We start from the raw sequence: 9,000 nt of genomic DNA on the forward strand, positions 1-9,000 counted from the left end.
TACGTCCCGCGGTTATGCCGGTTAGGCTAAAGTAGACGGTGATGGTGAATGATGAATGTAATGGTGGAATGAAGAAAGTGGGAGGAAACGGGAGAACCCCGAGAAAACCCACGAGCACGGTGTTCGTCCACCACAAAATCCATACGGCGCGAGCTGGGATCGAACCAGGGACCCCAAGCACCGGAGGTGAACGCTCTACCACTGAGCCACCGCGCTCCCCAAGTGCTACAAAGGAAATCTAAACTCCAACCAACTCCTGCCTACTGAACATAATAGGCCTTATGCAGAGTTGTTTTGGCATATGATTAGCATCACAGTAAAGGCCTGACTACTGCAGGAAACATATGTTAGTCGAACTCTTTAGTATGGCACTAATCACGCGTGAGAACGACTCTGCATAAGGCCCAATGTTTTTACTAAATAAATTACTTTTCATTATTTATTGATTAGCCTTCGTATCGTAGTCTATTTAGCAGTTTACGAAAGGTATTATTGTTGCTAATAACAGAGAACGTTGACGAAGTTGGTACTGCACTTTTGTTGGAGACTGTACAACAGTGGAGGTAAGAGAATTGGAGAAAAAGGGCGTCCACATTGTTAGATTTTTATTATGGTGGAAGTAAAAGCAGAAATGAAAAACCACTACCCCCGTTATATCCATATTGTTATCGGAATTTCCTTAAGGAAACCGAGTTGAAATGGAGATGCCATGATTCATGTAGGATTTGTGAAGTGAATTACGTGCTATGGGTTTGGCCAGTATTCTTTCCTTATAAATTACAAGAAAGGAAATAGTTATTTTATTTTACATATAAACTACATGACTCATTGCTGTTCTGAGATGGAAGTCAGGTAGATACCTTCACTCTGAATATTAACTTCAACATCTCCATCCTTTGCGTGTGTATTTTTTTTTCTTGTCTAATAATGATAGTTTCTTGAAAGGACTTTTTAAGGGACTCGTACTTTGAATGTTAACTTTTTATTTTTTAAAGTTAATTGCGTGTAAAGTTAGAAGACGCCCAATGATGATTATTACTTGATCGAAGGTGAGTTTCAGTTATTTTGCTGTGTTCAGTACAAAATAGTTAATTTTGCTTTGCTTTTATTTGGCTCGTTCTTCAATTTTCTTACACACGTACACCAATGTAGGCAGTGTGGGTCTTAAATCACTCTATCGCGTGCCTGTAGATCAAAAATATTGTACATTACTCTCGTCTAGGTTCAGAATATCATTCAGTTCCCCATTGCTGATTTAACCCTTATCCGGGCAACCGGGGCCTCCCAGGCCCAGTAGCTTCATTTTTCTAAAATTTCTCAATAACCATACATATTTCGAAGACATAAAATACTGAATTCTTTTATCTTTCGTCGAAGTTAAAATCATGAACATATCGAGTTGGTAAAGCTTTTTTTTTTTTTTTTTTTTTTTTTTTAAATTTGAAAATCTTTTCCTGACGTAACCGGGCAACCGGGGCCTAGGAGGTCCCGTATAACTTTAGTGAAATTCCTGTCAAATATTAGATCAAATTGTCACATAATTATATATTGAACACGTGACTATTGTAACCTTTAGTCGGAACAGTATGCGGCAACAGACATTGAATTTTGAGTGTTCTGTACTTAAAATATATACTGGGCCTGACAGGCCCCGGTTGCCCGTTTACGTTACAAAAATGTCTGGACCGGATTTGCTATTCTGCTTGGTGGGCTTACAAAAGCGTGACACGAAGTTTCGCTACTTGACAAAAATATATACCGGTACATTCTAGACTAGTCTGAACAGTAAGTGACAATAGGCATTGATTTTGTGTATTCTGCACTTAAAATATATACTGGGCCTCACAGGCCCCGGTTGCCCGTTTACGTTACAAAAATGTCTTGCCCGGATAAGGGTTAAAACCCTTTGGGTTGATTGGGTTAAAATTTAGCGTCTTTATCAGCACCGAGGCTGTATATAACACGGATATACAGCTTATCGTGGGACTAGAAGCACATAAACTCCCACCGGGAATCTAACCCGCCCAAGTAAGTTTGTGGTTAACAATATCGTGTCTGTGGGTCTTCTCAGGTACTTTTATTTCCTCCCACATTCTCATCCTACCATTTCTTCCATCATCATTCAGTCCCTTAATCATCCGTCTTACGTAAACTAAAGAGCCTTAAAAAGGTTCGTGAGACGTTAAGCTGAAAAATTAATGTAGTTACGTACTTTGTATAAAGTAATGTAGTTGATGAAATGTAATGCCGTGGCGACGTTTCCGAATTGTTATCACGAATCTTTTTTCCGTATTCTTGTATTTTGTATTTCACTGTATAATTCTAATAAAAACTAAATTAAATTACAGTTTAAGGAATCATAATTTTGGGCTGTTTCTCATTAATCATAGTGTATACCAGGGATAAAAGTGGTTCTGAACAGGAAGGGGGGCGGTAGGTAGCGGCATGACGTCACGCCATCCGCCTGCCTATCTTTGTCCGTTGTAATTTTTTTAGGAACTGGAGTGACGACGTACATATTTTTTGGAGATAGGGAGACGGCGTCCCCCCGCGTTCCCTCTCACTTTTACCTTTGGTGTATACTACTGTCGTTGTGCTAGTGTCATAATGAAAAAGTTGATTAGTGTATATTTTAGTTTTTGTTCTGTTTTAGTAGAGTATCGTACATAATCAAATTTTAGATTTACAAAAAAGATTTTGTTGATTTTCTCGAAAACTACGCATAAGAATGCACTCCCTATTGTCTTGTGCAGCCAAATGATCCATGTATTCGTATGTGTCTCATTTTTGGACATTTTCCCCCGCGAATGCTAATAATAGTGTAGAATTTATGTTAATTCATTATTCTTAATGCATTATTCTATTGATTGAAGGGAAGCTACATCTTCACAACTTCCATGCACTTACACCCCTGCTTAATTGAAGCAACTTTTTAGTTGCAACGATACTAATTCCGATTATAAAATAATACGTGATTACGCATTTTGACCTTAATAGAAAATGAAATCTTTCAGTTTTACGTCCCACGGCTATGCCGGCAAGGCTAAAGGAGGCGACGATGATGAGAAACAATGAAATGGTAGAATGAAGGAAGTGGGAGGAAACGGGAGAACCCCGAGAAAACGCACGCACACGGTGTTTGTCCACCACAAAATTTACTTGAGGGGGGCTGGGATCGAACCACCAGAGGTGAACGCTCTACCACTGAGCCACCGCGCTGATCTTAATACACTATATTAGATGAGCGTAGTAAACTAAACTAAACACCCTGGCGTTACAGCGTATGAAAGGCTGTAGCCATCCGTTCAGTTGGGTAGTGTGTGGATAAGTGATTGAACGGGTCACGAACTACATGCCGGAAGACCCAGAAGTAGTCGGACTTGTGACTAGGCCAGCTGTAACTCAGAGAGATCTGGACAAACCCATGACCTGGAGACGACCAAACATCGTCATACATATACGTAGAATTTGTATGAAGCTGCTAATTTAGTTCTAACAAACACAATTTGTTCTGTGTCTGCGTTTGCTACTGTATGTGAAAGCATTGCATTGAAATACATTATAAGGTGCATCAGAGTATAAACGCATTAGAATCACAGATAAACTAACACATTTTTCTTACGAGTGATTCTCAAAATTTAATCGAATGAGCCAGTAAAACTTGATGTATAAAACATAAGAGATGGTACTGAGCCTAAACATTATTTTATTTTTTTTTTTTCTGTGTAGTTTGTGTTCAAAACCATCTACATTATTTTCAGAATATGAAGACGAATAAACATGAAATTGTATTTGAAGTAATCGAGACATGATACTTCGATTAAGAAGAATCACACTGGAAACAAACTCGTGACTATTTGGGCTTCGAGTTTTGGACATCATGACTCCTCTATAAAATTCTTAACTCTTTTGGGATTTTGGGATTTTTAAGGTAAATTTTAGACTTTCAATCAAGCCTCATCACTATTTATCCTAGGATTTTGGCTCGTACCTCATTCCCTCCAAAATAAATCAACCTTCGAAACTGTACCATTCGCATGTCCGTATATACTTGAAAAAGGGAATTAGAGGAAAATTGGGAATTTTTTTCTGAAAAAATCCCTTTTTCAAAAGTTTAGACCTCTCTGAACCAACCCTGTGTTAACGCACAGGTCTCAAAATCACTTGGAAAAATAATAAGTGATGTACACAATACGTGTGTAAAATATCAATATGGTATCTTGAAAACTAAGGAGGGGGAAGTATTTACCAATGTCCGATGAATATCCCCAAAATAACCCATTTTCTATAAGTTTGTGTTTATATAGAGAGTAGATTTTAAACTGAAGACCAGTGCCTTTTAATTCAAAGTAAACAATGATAAGGAGATTGTAGAAGGGGAGGGGAGAGAAGGAGGAGGAAAGAAGCCATAACACCGTGTACTCACTTTGATGGTCATGTCGACGACATATACTATATATGTTCGTGGATCCCATAAAATCTTTTAGACAGCATTTCTCAGAGAAGGAAATAAGCCTTTTGCGTTGTACTCTTGAAGGACAAACAGATGACGTCATGACCACAATCAACTTGACGAGCTCCTTTTGAAAACATGACTTGTTTCACAATGCATGTACAACTGAACAGTAAAAAAATCAACAGTAATAAATGTTAAAATGAGCGTTTTAAAACAATTCACACGTAGGTTTAATAATGGTGTGATGTAGAGCTTATATTTCGGCTACTTCCGGAACATTAGGTCTGTCCGAGTCGACCTAGGTCGAAGAATCGAGATCCAGGAGACCTGGATGAAAGACATGATCCATGCAATCACTGGTGTGGATAGCTCATCGTATTATTTCTTTCTGTTTTGGAGTTCACTATCTGTTAATTCGTAGGCCTATTGCTTCCCATTTGCTTCACGATACTTAGTGAGCACTGATAATTCTATAAATTCTGGGCAATAAGACCGGAGTCACACATACCAAATTCATGCTTATTAATGAATCAGATACATGGGAACATTGTGTGTGCATGTATAAATGACTTAAATGTAAATATCGTCATTAATTCTTGGCTTATAAAATGTATTTGAAGCTCAAAAAATTTGATGTACTAGTACAAGACCGTCCATGTTATTTACGAGATTCGAGATGCTTGGAGATGTCGCGCGATGAGGTTGATCGTAGCGGTGTCTGCAGTGTCGAAAGATCCAACGAGCTGAGTTACGTATTCAGGGCGCATTCAAGGCTATTGGAATTTGGTAGATAGGAAAGAGAAGAAGGGGAAGATGCTGACAGGAGACGCTGAAAAGGTCAGGGGAAGGTGATGAGTACAGGAGGAGACGAGAAGACATTTTGGCGAAGGATCGATGTAGGTCATCATATCGTTATGGACTTCTATCATCGAGCCTCTATTGAAGTTTATTACACTTGTCTTTAGCTCTGTTACCCTAATTTCATCATTTACTTTTAGACACATCACGAATATGCTTTGCTCGTTTTTCTTTGCCTTTTTCCCCCTCAATTATTAGTGCAAAAGAAAGAAAAAAAAAAGGCGTTTGAATATTATAGATAGACTTGGTCTTATGAAAGCTCTAGACATGTCAGGGTTAAGGATCTGTCTGAAGTGTATGGGCAAACTGTCTTCTACATTATAAGTAATGTGTGCGTCACTGTTACACGTATTTTCGTAACTTTTAGGAATATGGGTGTCACCGTTAGGAAACGACAAACTATAATAAATAGAATTTGCTAGTTAACACTTTTTTTTAAATATATACGGAACAAATTTTAACAATATTATAAGCGTTTATGAAGTAAAATCTTTCAGTTTAGCGTCTCACGATTATGTATGTTAGGCTAAGGGAGGCGGATGATTCAGGCAAGTGAATGATGATGAAAGAAATTGGTGGAATCAGAATGTGGGAGGAGACAGGAGTACCCCGAGAAAATTCACGGACACGATGTTGTCCACCACAAACTTACTTGGCCGGGGATCGAAACAGGGATCTCACGTATCAAAAGTAAGCACTCTACCACTGATCCACTGTGCCCCTCTACTAGCGTTTAATGAAAACATACCAATTACACAGAAAAAAATGTATGTGGCGTACGTAAAAACGTAGGTTACATGCGTAAATCCTGTAGTGATTGGACTTAACACACAACTATATGTAACACCCTGCAGCAAACGTATAACTGAAAATGTGTGTTTTATGATACTTTCCGTATAAGTGTTCCACCTATACGTACTTTCCGTATAAGTGTTCCATCTATACGTACTTTCCGTATAAGTGTTCCATCTATACGTAATTTCCGTATAAGTGTTCCATCTATACGTACTTTCCGTATAAGTGTTCCATCTATACGTAATTTCCGTATAAGTGTTCCATCTATACGTACTTTCCGTATAAGTGTTCCATCTATACGTACTTTCCGTATATGTTTCATCTATACGTACTTTCCGTATAAGTGTTCCGTCTATACGTACTTTCCGTATGAAAGAAAAAAAATGTATAGAGGCGGTAAGGATCTCATATACAGATGGACGTATTTAACATACGAAAGAATGTTAGATGACAGATATCCTGCAGCGGCATGATGTATCATCTAAATGGGTAAAAGGCAGTACGTATGTAGCATATGGATAACATATGCTCCGTACAGATTTGTGTAGTAAACAAATGGATACCGTATATTTATACAATATACCGCTGTCCGGCTGTCAAAATTTTCTCAGTGCAATAGGTCTTACTGACCTGGACAAAATGGCATGGGTAAGTTTTAAATCGTCGTGCGTAGTTTTCGAGAAAATCGATAAATATTTTTTTTTTTTTTTGTAAAATTAAAAATGTATGCTATACGACACCAACGCCACGCCACGATAACCACGTCATCTATCGAGGTTCAAGTTTATTAAAGTATACACTAATCAAGGTTTCCATTATATAGCACAAACAAGGCGACAGTACATTGTATGGTTAGTGAGATATAACTGTTAAACTTCAATTTTTGTTAACCTGTAATATTGTGCAAATATGAGACACACATAAATCGATAGGTATTTTTATACAAGGATTAGTTAATAAATCTTCCAATATTCTGATACACAATATATACCTGTATTTATTGCAGTACAATGAAAACAAGTTATCATTGAAAGTATAGCCTCTCGCGTTGCTCTGTCTGCAACCACATTCCTGCCAGTTCCTAGATTTTACATCTTGTCCTTAGAGGTAAAGAAGTCAGACTTGCTGTTTCCACCTCCTGTTCGTCGGTGAAGCATCATGATTTCAGGTAGTAACCAGAAAGAATCAAGGTCAGGAGGATATGCCGGGTGTAGAATCAGTTTGATGCCTTCAAGTTCCCGGATTTTCTTTTTCATTTTTTGGAGTCAAGTGTGACTGGATTATCCTATTGTAGCAGGCGCGCTTTTGGTTCACCAATGCGGAAGGTTTTTGGCGTAGTGCAACATAAATCCGCTCCAACTGTTCGGAATAAAGGTTGACATTGATGGTAAAACCGTTACGAACAAAGTCAAAGTGAAATACCACGTAATTCTATCACACATAGACCATAACTTTATTTTCGAAATGGCCCTGTTTGATGACCGATTCTGGAAGTTGGATTTTCCTCAACCACTATTTTTGTACGTTCGGATTTCGTACAAACACTCACGCATATGACAATACGTTTTAGGAAACACGCGGATTTTGCAGCAATTGTCAGCATACATCCATTCTTCTCTGGGACTGAGCTTGGGTCAACTCATGTGGTACAATGCGGCAAGTCGTGATGGTTTTCCCAAGTTCGTGGTGGTGACGCACTACAGTGGACTGGGACATTGCGAGTTTGTGTGACAGTCGTCATGTGCTGGTGGATGGATTTTCTTTACGCACAAAAGATACATTTACTCACCGCTTGTATCTTGGCTTCAAGAAAACTAGACAAACATGACAACACCATAGGTCGTGATAGTTGTTCCGTTGCCAGTATTCACTTTTGATTATTGTTTCGAACCATTTGTTTTGAGAAGTTTGCTTGGGATACTCATCTAAATCGGTTTCCATTAATCTCTTCTTCTACTTTAGACAATGAGTGGAAGCACATATACAGGAATATTTCTGAAAGTTTCGTGCCTGAACTGAAATGGTATACGCGCTACTGATGAAAAAACATTCGTGGCATATAGTACCATTTACGGAAGAAATAGTGTATCAGAATCCAAGTGTCTGGCTACGTCAGTTCGTTGAAAACAGATATTTGAATCGTCGTTGTGCGTTTATCTCGCATACTGCATGACAATGTTTCAGTTCATTCGGCTGTCGTTGTGCTATTGTGGTAGGTGCTGAAGCCACAGGTCTTTCACTTTAGCTTTGACAATAACAACCGTGAGGACTGGATCATTGTCATGCAGTAGGCGAATGAGAGCCCAATACACAGTGACTGATTCAAATGACTACCTCCAACGAACTGATACAGCTAGACAGTGGGATTCTGATACACTGTTTCTTCCGTAGATTGCACTATATACAGTATATTCCTTTTATACCAGTGGCGCAATATTTTAGTGTTAGGCTGAATCTTTTGGAACTACCCTCGCATAATTGGTTATCTGTAGTGGAAATCGAAGCAATATTACAAGATTGGGTTACAAGTAGCGAATTGGGCTATTTTTAAGTGCCCTTGCTACCAAAATTCCAAATTGAGTGACACGCTACTTTTTGGACTACTTTTAATTATCAGCAGGCTATAATTTTTTTAAGAATCCGCTACTTTCTTAGTTTCATGATTTTATATATTACAATAAAAATGTTGTTTGTTGAGTGATCTATTCACAGTGAACAATAGTTTTACTAATACTAACATGTTTGATATACTAGTTCAATTGTTGTCTTAGTACTTTTTAATCTCCAGATTTGGCAACAATAGACTTTCGTTGAGTTTGCGCTGCTGTAGTATCACTAACGTTTTGCTATTTCAGTTAATGCCTATAGGCCTAATAGTTGTACGAAGTTGT

The 9,000-nt window shown here is 38.2% G+C and overlaps 1 protein-coding gene across 2 annotated transcripts in view; it reads left to right on the forward strand.

Moving 5' to 3' along the window:
- The window catches only part of LOC145669686 (protein Fe65 homolog), a 748,169-nt gene that overhangs the window by 58,418 nt on the left and 680,751 nt on the right, over positions 1-9,000 (forward strand). The gene's annotated exons all lie outside the window — the stretch shown is intronic.

Source organism: Thermobia domestica, chromosome 14 (assembly GCF_964235325.1).
Source record: "Thermobia domestica chromosome 14, izTheDome1.hap1.1, whole genome shotgun sequence".
Lineage (NCBI taxonomy): Eukaryota > Metazoa > Arthropoda > Insecta > Zygentoma > Lepismatidae > Thermobia > Thermobia domestica.